This window comes from Rousettus aegyptiacus, unplaced genomic scaffold (genome assembly GCF_014176215.1).
Source record: "Rousettus aegyptiacus isolate mRouAeg1 unplaced genomic scaffold, mRouAeg1.p scaffold_m13_p_14, whole genome shotgun sequence".
In the NCBI taxonomy this organism is placed as follows: domain Eukaryota; kingdom Metazoa; phylum Chordata; class Mammalia; order Chiroptera; family Pteropodidae; genus Rousettus; species Rousettus aegyptiacus.
In genome coordinates, this window is record NW_023416289.1 from 34296426 (window position 1) to 34315242 (window position 18817).

The 18817-nt window shown below is 39.8% G+C and overlaps 1 long non-coding RNA gene and 1 pseudogene across 1 annotated transcript in view; both read right to left on the reverse strand.

Annotated features, from left to right (window-relative positions):
• Positions 1–9271, reverse strand: part of LOC107502313 — a 45281-nt gene extending 36010 nt beyond the window's left edge. The window contains exon 1 of the long non-coding RNA XR_001594954.2: positions 8817–9271. This is a non-coding gene — a long non-coding RNA (uncharacterized LOC107502313). The remainder of the gene's footprint in view (positions 1–8816) is intronic.
• Positions 9272–17573: 8302 nt separating this feature from the next.
• LOC107502285 lies at positions 17574–18266 on the reverse strand (annotated as a pseudogene).
• Between the last annotated feature and the right edge of the window lie 551 nt (positions 18267–18817).

Genomic DNA, 18817 nt, shown 5'->3' on the forward strand with positions numbered 1-18817 from the left:
GAAGTCTGCTGTATGACACTGTACATTTAATAATTTATTAATAGGGTGGATCTCATGTTAAATGTTCTTACCGCAATAAAATAATATAATAGAAAGCGGGCAGGCAAGAAAATTCTGTTCAATTTTCTCGCCGTGACTGGAATGGAGGCTATGAGCCCTCTCTCTACCCTAAACAGAGTCAAGCTCTTTTTCTCTTTCAAAATAAAGTCATATTTTAAAGTATATTTCATATTGTAGAAATGCTCATGCATTAAATAAAATAGATGTTCAATCGCAAATTAAAAAATGGTGATTTCATGAAAAACTATGTAGAGGCACGTGTACAACAAAAGACTGAGACACGTGTACAACAAAAGACTGGAGACTGCAGCAAAATTAGACCAGTGTTTTTCACTGGGCTGTCTGATAATGGAAGAGAATTACATCAATGAAGTCCAGACCCCCCCAAAATGTTTATTCTCTCTAGTCAGTTTTAAAGATTGCTCTGTGTGTGTGTGTGTGTGTGTGTGTGTGTGTGTATACACATAAATCTTTCCTGTCCCTAAAATGTAACAGGCCCCAAAAGAGAGAGTGTGACTGCATCTCTCCCCTACTGAAGTCACTTCAGTGGATTCCCTTGGCTGTGTAAGCAAAGCTTGGGTTCCTTACCACAATTTGTAATCAGTTGGTATGCCAGAGTTTCTACAAAGGTGGCACTTAGTGGTGGGGGTGGAGGCACTTGTTTGGGAGAGGCTGCCTTTGAGATTCATTTGCATATGTTTTTACTCACAAATTGCCTTTAGGAAAATGCAAATGGTTTCTTTGACTATTTGTGCATACTTGTGTGTACACAAAGAAATAGAAGTGAAATCTTTATCATTGACCCAGCCATGATTTAATGCATTGCATAATTTGATCTAACCAAGCATATCCAGAGGTAGAGGGCTATTGCGTATAAAAATCTGTAATGTGCACATACAAGCACCAGTTTGGGGCTGGGAGTTAACATAGGCACCCAGCCCATCAGAAAATGAGGAAGCCCAGAAAACTAAGAGAAAAGCTTAGAAAGAAAACACAGAAGAATATAATCTGGAAAGAGATGGCTAGTGTTAAATACTTTCATGATTTGGAAACATGTCTTTGAAACAGAGGCCAGCATTGAATTATTGTCAAGAAAGCCAACCACTTCCTGCGAGGGAGGCAATTTAGGTATTGTTTGGTTTCCAGCTGAGCACTGATCTCATGAACCACTCTGAGTCTTTGAACTGAAATATAATCTGATGATCGGACCAGGAAGTAACAACCAAACTATTTCTTTTCCAGGACCACACATTTCTAATTAGACATGTGTTTCCCAACTGCACTCAGATCTGGCCCAAGTTGGTCCTGAAAAGATTGAGATCTGGGGGCCTTAATGAAGAGAAAAGTTACTAGGTGTGGGGAGTGAGGCCCGCAGCAGGCAGAATGTTCTTTTCTGAGCCTCACACAATATGATACAGGAGAATATTTTTGTAATCATGGGATGGGAGATGCCTTATTCAAGAAAACCCAAACATCAACAGGCAGAGAATGAAAGAATATAAAATCTGATCATATAAACACTAAGAATGTAAGGATGTGAAATAAGGTATAATAACCAGCTGGGTGAAATCTTTGCATCACATCAAATCAAAGGAATTCTATCGCTAAAGGCCAGAGAGTGCTGGTGGGTCCAGGTGGAAAAATTAAACATCAAAACAGAAAATAGGGAAGGGACCTGAACAGGCAGTCCGTGAAAGAGAAAATGTAAAACTTCCGGAAACATGAAAAGGTGTTCCAGCTTCCTTGCGACGCAAAACAGGAAGTCAATATTCATAATCACTGAAAGGTGGAAGCAGCCCGAGTGTCCATCGACAATACACGGATAAACAAAATGTGGTTCATTCATGCAATGAAATACTATTCAGCCATAAAAAGGAAGGACATTCTAACAAAAGCTACGACATCCATGGATCTTATGCTCAGTGAAATAAGCCAGACACAAAAAGACAAATATTGTATGATTCCTTTTATCAGAGGTTCCCTAGCGTAGTTGAATTCACTTAGAGACAGAAAGTAGAGGATGGTTACCAGGGGTTGGAAAGAGGAGGAAACGGGGGGGGGGGGGGGTTGTTATTTTATGAGGACAGAGTTTTAGTTTTACAAGATGGAAAGAGTTATGGGGAGGGATAGTGAATACATCTGCACAACAATGTGAATGTACTTAATGCCACTGAACTGTGCACCTAAAAATGGCTGATGATAAACTGTATGTTATGTGTATTCCATCCCAATTTAAAAAACAAACAAACCCGCAAGTCAAAAACAAAGGTGAACAAAGCAATGGCACCCAGAGGTGGCAAGAGTAGGGGGAAATGGACCCCTTTAGATGAGGCTGGTGGGGACATGGGTGGGAACAGCTTTTCTGGAAGCATTTTAGCAATAGGTCTCAAAGCATCAAGTGTTTCAGGTACTCCAGTCAATATGACATTCAGGAAGGTCCTCCTGTCTGTGTGGGGAACTATGACATTGGAGTGGGGAGCAAGATATTAGAAGCTAGTGTGTAGAACGCACACACAAGGGTGCGATATAACACTTTTCAGCCAGGAGAGACGGCTCCTTTTAAAAAATATATAAAAGGTATTTTAATGCTTAGGTTGAAGAACTATAATTAACTTTCAATTTAATCCACTACTGAATATTATATCTAAAAACCCTTCAACTCAGACATTTAATTAACTATTTAAAAAAATAAATTGTTTGGGAGAGAAAGCAAGGTAGAAAATGATGTATGAATAACAATCCCCATTTTGACCAAGATCATACATTTATTCATTCATTCATCCACATGCGCTCTTAGAAGAGTACTATCCAATAAAAATAGAGCATAATGTAACAGCCATTAACACGAGATACATGTGTAATTCTACATTCTCCAGTAATCGCTTTATAAGACAATCAAAAAATAAAACAAAATAAAACCGGTGAAATGAATCAACGCATAAATTTTTAATGAAGTATTTAAATATATATAAATATATATTTATATATATAAACATACATATGTATATATTCGCACCAACTCCTCGAAATCCAGCATGTATTTTGCAATGACAGTGCGTTTTGATTCTGACCAGTGACATCTGAAGCACTTGGTGGCTATACAGGGCCAGTGGCTTCCATGTTGGACAGCTCTGGTCTAGGGTGTACTGGGTTGTTTTTGCAACCACACCTTTACCTTTAGAGCAGGAAAATTCCAGACTGCTGGCTCTTTCTCCATTTTCACAGCCTGGCCTCCCTGACAGCCTGCCTACTACAGTTTCCATGGCAACAGCCTAACCCAGCCCCTGGGAGGATAGTATGAAAGCTCTTGAGGGGCGAACACAGCAAACCTATTCAAACAAAATAGTCTGGCTGGGGAATGGTTCGATAGACAGTTCACCCATTAATGCCTCATGCACAGCATTTGTGCTTGTAAAATGGCATCATCAGACAGGGGCTTTGCAAAAGAGAACAAAACTAACTACTCTGGGACGCAGCACACCTTGTTAGGAACCACAAATCTCCAGTCAGCTCCGGTGATATGAGCATTCTCTATCTGGCCAGTCGTACACTCATGCATCCATTCGTGTGATAATAATGGATCAAGTACCTCCAAACGGCTAGACTCAGGGCTGGGAGCTGGAATTGCAAATACAAACCAGCAACAGCAAGCGGAGCCTCTGCCCTGGGAGAGTATGGGAGACACACTGTTGCATTCAAAACGTTTCATTTCATTCATTGTTTATTTCACTAGTTTTCACAGAGTCTCTCTCCGACATGCTTGAGGTCCCTGAAACCAGGAAGAGAAGTCTTTGATTGTTCAGAACTTGAATTCTAAAAGAGGAGATGGGTCGTAATCAAATACATAAGATGATATTGGAGTGATGAGCCCTCAGATAAAGGCTAAATCAGGGTCATGGGATAGAGTGAAGTGAGGGGTGATGTCTCAGACAGAGATCAGGGAAGATTTCTCTAGGATGGCAGAACTGAGATGTCAACAAAAGGAGAGAGTGAGTTTTGAGCAAAGACCTTTCCAGTGGAGGACACGGGCAAGTGCAAAGGCCCTGAGGCAGGAGCTCACTTTGCATACTCTATGGGAGCCCACTGGAGTGAAGTGAAACAGTAGTCTGCATAATTTTCTTTTATTTTTAAGAATTATCAATCACATTAGAATTCAAATATGCCAAAAAAGAAAATGTGGTAAGGGAAGTCAGATTTCAGTCTGAAAGAAGGAAATCTGTCAGTCTTCAAAATATAAAAATGACTGAAAACGCTATTATTGTGATGATAAGGCAAAGAATCATGACAGCCAAAAAAAGATATAGATAATGAAAATGGCTGCAGAGGACATTTTTTTTTTCTTATTGCAAGAAGCAGGACTCTTCCCAATAGGAAATTAAAAACAGAAAGGAAAAAAAAACCACGGAAATAATAACAAAAGAAAAACACACTTTGCAGGTTACAATGAAACCTGTAGATTTTGATCAGAACCCTGAGCTTTCATTGTGACCTATGGTGGTGAGCAATGTTCCGTTCAACACTATTGAAAAACTAGTCTGGGTTTTTCTTCCCCTAAAGAGTGATCTCAGTAATATTTACAAAGAATCCTCTGAATATGTAATGATAATACAGTCTATTAGGAGATCCAGAGTAGTCTTTTTGAACACCAACATTTGCATGTCATTGTTTTGTTTAAAACAAAAAATGATTTTCAGCCAGAAAAGCATTTCTTACATCAGTCAGGTGTTACACAGAGCTCAGAAAGCTCAGTTGACTCAGATGTATTTTATTCAAATAAAAATGCATTGGACCAGACAAGAAGCAATATTTGCTCTTCAAATAATAAAAACTTCATGGGAGTCGTTATACTCATCAAGTGCACTTAGAGGAAAGAAAAGTCAAAGTGAGAAAATGAATGTGCTTTATTTAAACACGACTGTTATCTAAAGAATTGATTAAAGTAGTGGGAAAAATGTTTACAAAACGAAATAGCAAATCAAAGGCTCTAACCCAGGTGCTAAATCCAACTCTGGCTGTAAGAGCCTACACTGAATGTGACAGGGACGGATCAAAGGGCAATCTATTGGGGTTTGTCATGATGGAAAAACCTGTGAGAGACTTTTTGGGAAACTTACAAAGTAAAACAAATTCTGAGCGACTGTCAACCACCATGAATGACATCCTTGATCAGCATATGACAGTTGAAGCTGTTAAAAAATGTAAAAGCAAAAACCAGTGACTTTCTTTACGATCATTAATAAATTTGCCAGAATGCACCATGTGCCATTCGTGCCCTTAGTCTCAGCCGGTGAGGTTGCTATATCTGTGTATTGCAATAGTTACAGTTTCTCTGCAGGTTCATCTCATTTAGAAAAAAATGTTTAAATTGTGGCAAAGTACATATAACATAAAATCTATTATTGTAATGATTTTTTAGTGTACAGTCCAGTAGTGTTACATGTGTTTACATTGTTGGGCAACCAGCCTTCAGAATTTCTCATCTTGCAAAACAAAAACTCTGCCCCATCTAACAACTCCCCACTGCCCCTGACCTCCACCTGCTGTTAACCACCATCCTGCTTTCTGTCTCTATGAATCTAATGACTCCAGATACATCCTATAATTAGAATCATACTTCTTTTATTTTCATAAAAGAAGTTAATGAACCAGCATGCAGCCAAACAACAACAACAACAACAACAACAACAACAGCAGCAACAACAACAACAACAAAAACCATGTAGGAGAAAAAATATCATTGAGATGTGCCAAGAAGTTAACTAATACAACATTTTATGTCATTTTGGGACTTAGTGATACGTTATGAGCAGTTAAACAGTATTTTGAGTGATTTATTGTGATTTCTGTATGTACTCATTCTAAAGCAATTTTCATTCTTGTACCAAGTTTCTGTATTTGTCATTTTGTATTTTTCACCCTCCAAACTAGGCTCACCCCAAATTGTAAAGCTTTAGGCCCCACTGAACCTGGATCTGGTCCTGGTAGAAACATAGATTACTAGAGGGGATGCTCCATCTCTCAGATGTTCCAAAACTCAGACTTTGAAACCAAAAGGAGATATCATTTTTCCCTTATTAGGCAGACAAAGATGAAAGAACTGATATCAGCCAAGGGTGACCAAAGGGTGATGAAATCATCATCTTCACAGGCTGGCTGTGGGAATAGGTTGGTTCATCCTTTCTGGCAAACATTTAAGTAGTCATTATAAAAGTTTAAAATGTACATAACCTTCGTACATTTGGGAATCTACCTCTCCCCCCCACACACCTGGACCCCCACAGAAGCCACTCACCACATGAATGTTACAGCAGCGAGTCTGCGAATGCAGGAAACTGAAATCAAAGGCTGGAACATATCCCCAACGATGAGAACTCAGGTAGTGATCCTGTGTGGGACAGTCTTTAAACTCTTTATGATAAAATCTATTTAAAAACAAATAGTTTTCTAAAAAGAATATTTAAAAGGGGATCAAATATATAGTGACAGAAGGAGACTAGACTTGGGGTTGTGAGTTCATAATAGAGCATACAGATGTCATATTATAAAGTTGTATGCCTGAAATTTATATGTTATTAGTCAGTGTTACTGCAATACATTTAATTAAAAAATATTTAAGACTGTGAGAACATGTTATTTGAAAAAGGATAAAAACCCATATATGTGCCACCATATCAATTTTGGACAAAAATAATTCATTTATTCATTGTTTATATATTCATTATTTACCTAGAAACTGTATTGAGTGTCTACTCTCCACTCTGAAACCTCCTGGGGACACGATGGAGACCAAAGGTAGAAAAAGTCTCTGCTCTCATGGGGTTCTCTTTTAATGGGAGAAACAGACAAGGAATAAACTCCCCATCATGTATGCAATTTGGTGATATACACGCAGGTTGAAAGTGCGAATTCCCTACCAGCCACTAGTTCTACTGCTGGATAAATACCCCTGGAGGAACTCTCTCATACATGAGCAAGGAGACTAATACCAGAATGAATAGCCATCACAACACTGATTTATCTGACAATGAATACTTGTGTGCCAATTTCTATAGTGTTCATAAGAGCAAAGACCTGGGGTAGGGTGGAAGGCGCTGGTGTGGAACCTAAATATTCACCAACAAGAGAATGTATATATAAAATGGAGGTATCCACACAATAGAAAACTGTGTAGCCATTTAAATGAATGACTCAACACCACGCATTTGACATGAATACACCTTATGGACCCGATTACTGTATAACGAAAGAAAGTCACAAAAATGATGCCACAGAGAAAACACCTCCAAGTTGTCAATTACATCTCTCAGTGATATTTTCATCATCTTTGTTTAAATGGATCTTTTTTTTTTGCTTGTTTATAGCCTTTGTTGCTGCCTTGAGTTGGACCAGCCATAATTCAATTAAGGAGAGCAACCACATGAGCATACCTCTGCTGGAATCAAATGCTCTCTCCCAGGATTTCTGGCTCTCAGTGAAAAGTTTGTTCTACAAATATAGTTAGATTCCTTGTTCAAGAACATAGAGACTTGACAATGACATGCTGGGATTTTTTTTGTAAACCTATACATGTTTACCACTACAGTCTGGAAAATTCCAATCTCAGAGAAGCTTTCCGCCAAGGCCACTGCGGCCTCCCCACCCATGCCAGCCATCGGTTTCCATGGCAACAGATAAGCCTGCTGCAGTGCTGCAGGTACAGAGCAGAACAAAGCAGAACAAATACAATTGCCTGGCAGGGGAATGGGGAAGACTTCAGGAGGACTGATGCTCACCATACCCCCCAAATGTGGTTCCCAACTTCAGAGAAGCTTCTTGTCCACTGAAAATCCAATCCACAGGATAAAAGCATGATTTTAGGGAGAATTTAATGAATCGAAGATGAATGAGGAGGATGAAGGAATAAATGGGGAGGGTGAGTGAGAATCGGATTACTCTCCATCCATCTATACAGTGATTCCAAAGTGTGGTCCCTTGGGTCAGTGGCATCAGCATCATCTGGGGACTTGTTAGAAATTCAATTTTTTTCAGCCCCCCCATAGATTTTAATGAACCTACCAGAAATGTCTGATGCTTGCTCAAGCTTGAGGACCACCAGTCAGAACTACTGGCTAATACCTATTGGGGTTGATAGTTTTCTCAATTATTTCCCAAAGTGATAATACATGTAAAAGTTCTTAATGCAGGGTCTTCAGGTCTCTGAATATTTTCTCTACATTTAATCTGAGGATATTTTCTCTCCACACTCTCCCTGCCACACTCATATCCACCTACCAATTCCCCAGTTTCTCTCCTAATCCCAAACCTATTTCTAAGCTTCTCACACAAAGGTCAGGAGGGGCTGAAAGAAGGTGGATGGCGGGGGTGACTGCTTAGTAGGTTCTGCGGTTTCCTTTTGGGGTGACAAAATTCATTAGAACAAGATAGAGGTGGTCGTTGCACAATATATGAATACACTAAATTCCACTGAATTGTTTTCTTTAAAATAGTTAATTTTATGGTATGTGAATTTCACCTCCATAAATAATAATAAAAAAAAACTCAATACTCAAAACATTTCAAACATGGTCATATAATTTACAAGAAACCTAGTCAATCGGAAGATTGGGTCATGCATGATTCTCTTCAGATCAGCATTGTCCAATGGAAATATAACACAAGCCATATACATAAGTTACAATTTTTGAGTTGCCATATCTTTAAAAGGAAGAAAAGAAACAGTTAAAATTAACTCTAGTTATATATTTTATTTCACTCACCATGCCTGAGAATGGTCCTTTGTGTGTCCTCGAAAAAACATGAGCATCAGTTCGGACTTCCCATCTCCATAGCCCTGCAGCCAGTTAATCCCCAAGTGTGGCTGATTCTACCACAGAAATAGGTTTTGCATCAGCCTGCCCTATTTATGTCTTGCTCAAGTTACTGCAAAACAACCCTAACTATTCTTCCTTCTCAAAGGAAAATATAGCAAAGCCACCCCCTGCTGACCTTTTCAGTAGATTCCTATTGCTCTTTAGATAAATCCCACCTTCCTCAAGAGAGCTAACAAGGTGACCCCAGATTTTCTCTTTAGAGAAATTTGGGGGTGCTAGGTATGTTGGGAGGAGCTCTGTGGAATTTTCTTGCTGTGTTCACGCAAAGTTCTGAATCTTTAGACTCTATATGTGGAGTGGGCAAATTTTTTTCTGTAAAGAGCCACGTAGTAGATATTTTAGGCTTTGTGAGCCATCTGGTTTGTGACTCAACTACTCAACTATGCCATGAAAAGCAGCCATAGATGATATGAATGAACATGGCCATGATCCTTTATTTATGGACACCTCTCTATTTCCCCAACTACCCCATCTCACCCACACCTTCATCTCCCTCCTGTATCCTGCAACCACCTCTCCGTTGTATCCAGGGATTTATAAAGTTAGTAGCAGAGGAATAAGAGTGAAAACGTACGCACTGTTTGAGTTATGATTTCAATGTCTCTCTAATTTAGTTCAACAAACATGCCTGGGAGTGGCTTGCCATTATGTACCAACATTTGAAACCTTCATACATAAGGAAAACTATGGGCCATGGGTCATGATAGGCATTTGGAATAAACACTGAACTCTTCTCAAAATGAGGGGACAAGATTTTTATCCCCATAAAACGCGAGAAAGCCCAGTTACAAACATGATCCAAATATTGAATCTATAAACAGATGGCTAGTATTAAACATTTTTATAGTTTAGAAATGAACATCACCAGAATACTGGCCATGTTGTGCTGTTTCTGGGAAAACTGTTCCCTTCCTGAGATGGATGTCAGTGTATATAGAGCTTGGACTTGAGCCGGGCACTCATGGGTCATTAATCAGGGGGAAATTCCATGGTGGGTGGCTGCCCTGCATTTTATTTGGCAACCAGGACCCAGCTGATATCCTAACAGCCAGTTTTCAGAGATGGTTTGCTTTCTCTCAGAAATAATCGCCTGCAATGGAGCCCTCTTTTGTATACAGGTTTTGGTCCAGATCTTGCTTGTAGCAACTGGTTGCCAAAGGACATTGAGTGTATATAAGGGTTGAAGATGGAAGGAGGTATTTACAGCATGTAGAGAGCTCCTTTGTTCACTTCATCATATGACAACAAAGGTGAATAATCATGGGGAGGGGAGTGTCCCATGAAACTTAGCAAATAAGCCAGTGAACATAACAGAAAACATTAACGGGTCTGTCTACACAAACACCGAGAGTCAGGGGAAACCCTATCATGAATAATGGACAACTGAGTAAAAATATTTTTAAAATGTAGATTCAAAGTTTATATATTTAAGCATTAAGCATGCAGAGTGCCAAGAGGTAAATAAAATAAAATAAAACACCTTAAAATAGAAATGCAGACAAAAGATATGGAGGGGAGAGAGAGACAAAGAGAAAGAGAGAGGAGGAAGAGGATGGAAAAGTAAAAAAAAAACTTAAATGTTGAAAAACTTAAACAAATGTACCATCTCCCCTGGGATCCAAAAACTGGATGTCAAAACCAAAATCAAAAGACCCTCAGAGGTCACAACATGAAGGTACTCTAAGACACATGAGCAAGCCGGTTTTTACCTTCAGACTGATGGCAAACCATCAGAAAGTTTTAATTCAGAGAGATAATGTGTAATGTGCTCAGAGATGTGGATAAAAACTGTGCCTCTCAATGTATATGGAGAATGGATTGTACAGGAAACCCAGGACTGAAAGCAGGGAAACCAGGTGAGAGATGACAGTTCCTTGGACTAGGGTAGAACCATGATGATGGAGAGAATTTAATGGACACTGTTTGGTAAGTAGGACTGACCACACTTGGATTGGTTGGTGGGGAGAAGAAAGGAAAAGTGGTCAAATGAATTATTCATGAATTCCTGACTGGAGAAACTGAATGGATGGCAGAGAAAGCACATGGACTTTCATGCAGAAGTGGGATTGATCTGCGATTTGGGTTGGGGAGTGGAGACTCGAGATTTCCACTTGAACTGTGATAGTACTAAGTATTAGTTATCCCAAGAAAACAGATTACCCCAAACTTAGTGGTTGAAAACAACAGTAATCATTATGGTCTCTCACAGTTTCCGTGGATTAGGCATTTGGGACCAACCTGCCTGGACAGCTTTGGCCTGAGATGTTTCATGAGACTGCAGTTATCTGAAGATTTGACTAAGTCTGTGGTGTCCACTTTCAAGGTGGCTCAGTCTCATGCCTGGCAAGGTAGTGCAGACTCATGGTAGGTGCTTTCGTTACTCTGCAAGCTTCTCCCTTAAGCTATTGGCATGTCCTCACAACATGGCAGCTTGTAGCAAGGATGACCTGGCCTCCCGTGTCCACAGGATTCCACAGTCCCAGAGATCAGAGGAGGAGACCTCAGAAGCAAAGGAATACTAGGATGCAAGGATACTCAGGGCCACCTTGGAATCTGGCTACCAGAAACCAGAAACCAAGATGTCAAGTAGGCAGCTGGATGGATGAGATGGGGGAGCTTGAGGGAGAGGTCTGAGCTGGGATAGAAACATGGGAAGACAGGGACATATGGATTGCAGATAAGGCCATGGATGCGAATGAAATCCACCGACGTGAGGGTTTGGGTGGCCTGGGGCAGAGCCCAAGAGACACCGATATGCGGGGAGAGGGAACTAGCCCAGTTCCATGAGCAAGAAGGTCCAAGTAAATTGCAGGATAATAAGGAGTCAAGGTTGTCCACAGAAGAAAGGTGTAAAGAACCCCTTAATAATTGGAGCATGGTGACGTTATTCCAATGCTGCTGAGAAATTGAGGGTGAGAGCAGATAAGTTGTAACTGGGCTTGGCAACATGGAGGGCTTGGGGGCGGTGTGAAAGAACAAGAAGAGTGAAGGGAAGGAGGGTGGTAGAGAGCTTGCTAGTGTGCCGGACCTGTGGGGACTGAGGTTCTAGCTGGCAGCTTTAGGGACCTCTGCCCAATGAGGCAGGAGGAGTGAGGTTGAGGAGGGACCCTGGGAAGGGTGGAGGTCCTGGAGGGGAGAACAGCTTTGCCTGGTGAGCCTTGTTCCCATAAACCCCCTTTCTGCTCACCAGCTGTGCCTCCCCAGTGACACAGGCCCTTCTGGAGAGGAAGGAGCAGCAGCTGGGTGAGGAGATTGCCTCAGGGAGTGACTCTGCCCACCCTCCATCTCCTCAAGGCCTGCTACTCCTCTCTCAGCTCACCTGGCATCTGCCAGCTTCTCTTACCCTTCCTCCTCTCTCTTCCTGAGCATGAGGGCCTCTCCACCCCACTTCTGCCCCTCCCTGCATCCCACCCCACAGGCAGCACCAGGCTCCTGAAGGAGAAGCTAAACCAGTGGATCCCCACTGCTCAAGAGCCAAGAGCATCCTCTTTCCTAAGGCCCTGCATGACATGCCCTGTTATGTGCTCTCCCTCAGCACACGCATGTGCACACACACAGACATGGACACACACAGAGACACATACACAAACCCAGAGACACACAGACAGATGAACAGACACATCCTTGCCTCCTCAGCACTCAAGCTTCACTCCAGAGGTTAGTCACGGCCCAGACATGCCATCCCTGCCCCCTGTCCCATGCACAATGCCCCCTCATCTCCTCCCTCATCCACTGTCATTTCTCTCACAGCTCTTATCACCATCTTAACTCATTCTCCTAATAACTCACTACAAGTTTGCTGTTGGCCTTCTCCACCAGAAGGCTGATGTTCTCCGGGTCTTGTTCACTGTCATATCCATGACCTAGGACAAAGTAGGTACTTCTGGGCAGGGGAAGCAAGTTATGGGAAGGTGACCAGAAAAAGTAAGGCATACAAAGTCATTTTGTAAGGTTTGTTGTGCAGATTTAAGTGGGTGCCTTCTTTATTGATAAGAGTTATTAGGAAAAAGATCTCAATAAATAGAAACTTTTTTTTATATATGCGAGTTTACCTTATAAAAGGAAAATGTGTGCCCTGATTTTACGGCTTTACCTGCATCTGCTTGTTCTCAATGACTTTTAGCTCGAAATATTCCATATGCCAAAGAGTCATATTTTGGGGGTGTGCATTTTCTGGTACCTCTCAATAGCCATGTGGCCATTGTATCAATTAGATCCCATACCTACCTAGCACGTAGTAGTCCTGTAATGAACATTTTTTAAACAAAAAAATTAATCCACTATCAAAAAAATGAAAGCATGCTTATGAAGTATCATTAAGCAAAACAAAAATCAAAACAAACTGAAACGCTCAATTTTAGGTCCATATGTGCAAACCAGAGTTTGAATCCCAACTCTACCATACTTTAGCTATATAACCAGGAGTCGAAAAACACAATTCAACCTCGTAAATTTTAAAAATCTTGTTGGCTTTATTTCAATGATTCCTGAGTTGGTCAGCATCCCATCTGGTAGATAGAATGGTGCAGAAGGACATGGGAACACAGAAGGACAAGGGTCCCTCTAGTGCTGGCCAAGAAATTTCAGATTGACTGGTCTAAGATTCTATTCCTGGGGGAGGCTGAAGCCTGGAATTAAGTTAAGTATTAAGTCTCGGTTTGGTAATATAGGTCTGAGCGCAAGTGACTTCATTTGGGGCCTGTTGTCTTTTTTTTTAACATAGGTAAATCATCTCACGCTTCAGAACCTCACCTCTCTCCTCTATCAGAGGTAACTGTGAAATCTACCTCCGATGTTTTCTTGGAAGAGATAAATAAAAGGATGCCTGTTAGCAGTTAGCAGGGTGCCTGGCTGGTAACAGTGAGCACTTACGGAAACTGTAAAGATATAAGAAAAAAATGGAAAGGAAACATTCATTCATTCATTTCCAACTCTTATTTCCTCCTTTTTGGCAACCATCATCTTGTTCTTTATATTTATTGGTCTGTTTCAGTTTAGTTTAGTTTAGTTTAGTTTAGTTTAGTTTAGTTTAGTTTAGTTTAGTTTAGCTGTTTTGTTTGTTAGAGTCCACATGTAAGTGAAATCACTTATTTCATCTTTTTGTGTCAGACTTATTTCACTTACTGTAATGTCCTCTAGGTCCATCGATGTTGTGGCAAATGACAAGATTTTACTGCTGAGTAATATTCCATTGTATGTATTGATTAGATCCCATACCTAGCACGTAGTAGTCTTCTTTAACCAGTTGTCAATTGATGGGCACGTAAGTTGCTTCCATATCTTGGTTATTATAAATAATGCTTCAGTGAACATAGGGGTGTATGTGTCTTTTCAAATTAGTGTTTTGGATTTTTTCAGATAAATGCCCTCAAAAGGAATTGTTGGGTCATGAGGTAGTTCTATTTTTCATTTTTTTGAGGAATCTCTAAACTATGTTCCATAGTGGCTGCACTAATTCACAGTCCCACCAACAGTGCACAAGGGTTCCCTTTCCTCCACATCCTTGCCAACACTTGTTGTTTGTTGACTTATTGATGATAGCCATTCTGACAGGTGTGAGGTGATATCTCATTGTGGTTTTAATTTTTCATTTGTCTGATGATTAATGATGCCAAGCAACTTTCCATATGTCTGTTGGTCAAGGAAACATTTTAAAAAGAAAAAATTATGCTGGGTTGGTAACGTTTATTTGCAAAAAAATAAAAAACCTTATAATTTTTAATTGATACAAAATTAGGTGTAAGCGATAAAAGCAAAGAATTAGAATAAAATGGATCAGAAAATGAGTCTGGTGTTTGATTCTACAGAAAAGGGAAGAGAATGAAAATGATTTTTCATACTGTTACATTGGGGTATGGTTGTGGAGTCAGGACTATATCATCATTTTTAGAGTTCTCTATTTGGTTGCTCTGTTACAAGGAGTACATATTTATTCTGAATTAAAAACAAAACCAAAATAGTTTAGAATAAATGTATTTACGCATAGAGCCAACTGGCTTTGAATTAAAAAGACTGAGCTAATTTCTTCTGGTGTTTTCTCCACAGCTTCATCTGGAATTCGTTAGTATAATTCACAGGGGTGTGGGAGGGAAGAACAGCACAAACATGGGGAATCTCTAAAGTTCTTCCTGCATTGTTAGTACAAAAAATACGTCCCAAAGTATTTAGATAGTCTTGAAATCTAAAAACTTAAGGAAAGATATACAATTGTATAGTCCTAACATACAGGGAAACACAACTGAACTTATCAGATGGTTTCCTATTTATCAAATTTGAAGAATAAATAATCAAATTTCCCCAACTTCAAAGCAGTAGCTGTCTTTTCTGCATCCAGCCACCTGAGAAACTGGGGAACAAGATAAAACGTCTCCCTGTAAAAGAATAAAAGCAAATTCTGTTTAGAAAGTTCTCAACCTTCATGACCAAAACTAGAACAAAGAAATGGTGATATTTTTTCTTTTATAGAACACATGAAGGCATGTAAATTAATTTGGGAAGAAAACTCAAGGTAGCCCATGAGTAAACAAACAGAAAGAAACACGGGTTTTTGTTTTAAAAGAAAGAAAGAGGAGAGAGAGAGAGAGAGAGAGAGAGAGAGAGAGAGAGAGAGAGAGAGAGAGAGAGAGAGAGAGAGAGAGAGAAGGGCGGGAGAGGGAGGGAGGGAGGGAGGGAGGGAGGAAGGAAGGAAGGAAGGAAGGAAGGAAGGAAGGAAGGAAGGAAGGAAGGAAGGAAAGAAAGATAAGGTTATTAGAATATGAACATTACAAAAAATAAGTTGAAAGAAAGGTTCTAAGGATAGGGTGTGTGAAGGGATGGATGAGTTGTCTGTTTCCTGCAGGGTAGAGGGACTCCTGAATGCCAAACACGTGTGGCTGTGTGTTCAGGAACATCGTTCCTTTGCCAACCTCCCTGACATGTATATATGTTAGAATGACAGCTTGCTTTTAGCTTGGGGCAAAAGTCCAGCAGAGTGATGTGCTGAGACAGCATCTGGCAACAGCAGGACCTATTTTTCTCTTTAATCTAAATACCCTGTTTCCATGCCCATCAGCTTTTTTCCAAACAATTTGATTTCAAAACTGGTCTCCGTTCCTTGTAAGCCATGGGAATTTCCTTCTCTGGCAATGAAATACATCACAGATAGAGAGGAATGTATAAGCAGATACATCTAAACACTTAAAGATAATTATAAAACCAACCCCCAATATAGGATATTTCATGTTTAGACATTAAGAGCTTGAAGTCAATTCACTGAAAATCAGTTCTCCAAATGACCATTTTTGTCTCATGGTTAATTCCTTAAATGACTAAATTTACTTCATTCCTTCAAACAACAACAACAATCAACAGAATATGTTTCTTTTAACTATTTCTGACAGTTACAGAAGTCTGTTTGGAACATAGTTTCTGGAGACATCTGTGATGCTTAAATAATTCCATTTGAGGTTTTAGTTTCATTTTAGGGAAGTTTAGTTTTAGTTCAGATTTATGTTGGCTGCAGCGGTTTCGTCATGGTCGAATTGAAGTTTAGTGTGTTCTGAGGCTTTTTATATCTTAAAATGAGAATTTCTTGGTGTTTCAACAAAGAGTATTCTGTGTCAAGGATGTTATAAATGACAGAACATGTTTCTATTATCCAGTTCATTTTCGTGATTGTCTTTTGCCTTTTAAAACTCTTTTAACATTCAGATATGTTACTCACCACAACCACATAAATGTTCTTGACATGTTTTAAACATTCAAGAGGTATTCTGTGACCAAAATGAGAATTACACCCAAATCTGGTGTGTGACTAGGCTGTATTTGCAAAGCGGGCTACAAAGCCAAGCTAAACCTGCCAGAGAGAAACAAAAGCAAGAGCAAAAACAAAATGACACACTTTCAACTAAAATGAAACCAAAACATCGAAGAAAAAACTTATGATCGAGGTTCATTAACACCTTCCCATGTAGCACTATGTGCTGTCACAGGAATAAATATTTAATAGAAATTAGTTTACAATGAGTACTCAATTACAATTGTCTATTTGGCAAATTTAGTTTCCAGCTCCTTTTCTTGAAGGTCCCATCCCATCACTGGTTACTTGCTCAGGAATGTTATTTGGACATCTCTCTCCTGTATCAACCATTTGGTTTCCTCCCCATATTAGGTCATTCCCAACAAGGTACAGACAGGCTGTAACATCTATCATCTTTAAATGCAGTGCCTTCTAGACCCCGAGTCTCTCTCTAGCTGTTGCCCTATCTCTCTGCCCCTATACAGCAAAATGCAGGTAAGATGTCACCACGATGAGTGAAACCATCCAAGGGCTCCTCATCGTACTCAGAACAAGCTCCAAACTCTTCATGCTCAGAATAAAATCCAGACTCCTCATGTGTGCCTAAAAGGTCCCGTGTGATCTGTTGGTGATCTCTCATCTGCTCTGACCTCCCACACTGTCTGCCTCACACCCTCCACTCCCACCACACCACAGTCCCTTCTCTTTTTCCCTCCCTCCCTCCCTCCCTCTCTCCCTCCCTCCCTCCCTCCCTCCCTCCCTCCCTCCCTCCCTCCCCCCTCCCTCCTTTCTTTCTTTCTTTCTTTCTTTCTTTCTTTCTTTCTTTCTTTCTTTCTTTCTTTCTTAGATAAAACAAGTCAAATTTATTAGAGCTGTCTACTGTCAACAATGGTGATCTTCTTGCTGGTCTTGCCATTCCTGGACCCTAAGTGCTCCATAGCCTCCACAATACATATACCCCTTTACCTTGCCAAAGACCATATGCTTGCCATTTAACCACTCAGTCTTGGAAGTGCAGATGAGAAACTGGGAACTGTTTGTGTTGGGTACAGTATTTGCCATGGACAAGGTGCCAGGACTTGTATGCTTCAGAATGAAATTCTCATCATCGAATTTCTCCTCATAGATGGACTTGCTACCTGTGCCGTTATGGCATGTGAAGTCACTACCCCAGCACATAAATCCAGGAATAATTCTGTAAAAACAGAAACCTTTATAATTAAATCCTTTCTCCCCAGTACTCAGAGCATGAAAGTTTTCTGCTGTCTTTGGAACTTTGTCTGCAAACTCAAAGGAGATGTGGCCCAAGGGCTTGCAGTCAACAGCGATGTCGAAGAACATGTTTGAGCTGACCATGGCTTGGGACAAATGGCGCTGGAGCAGTGGCGTCTACAAGGCCTCTCTTCAGTTTCTTGAACACACTATATATCTCCACGTAGAGCCTTTGCACTTGCTGATCCCTCTGCCCTTCTCCCACATGTTGCCGTGGCAGAATTGATCACATCCTGCAAGTTTCAGCTCACTTGTCACTTCCTGTCTATGCACATAAACAGTTCTGATCCTCACTCTCTATCCCTCAACCTGCTTCACTCCTCTCTACCTGACATTATACTATCTTGTCATATTATTACATATTATATTATATCATTATATTATTCTATTACACATATATTATACTATATTAAATATTACATTATTATATGCCACATGATTACATGTTATTATATTCCATACAACATTATATTACATTATATCATATTATATTATATATTATTATATATCATTCCATATAACATTATATTATATTACATTATTATATTACATTATCATGTTTCTCATATATTGTATTATTATATACTATTACATATAACAGTATATTACATTTTTATGTTACATGTTATATCATATATCACATACTATACCACTATGTGTATCATATATTATACTACATTATATATTATTATACTACATTAATTATACTGTTTATTGTCTGCCTTCTTTCACTACCTCACACTATATTTTTTATGACTACCTAATGTTATTAATGTATTATATATTTATTTGTGTACTTTAAAAAGTTTTTATTTTATTAGTTTCAGGTATACAGTAC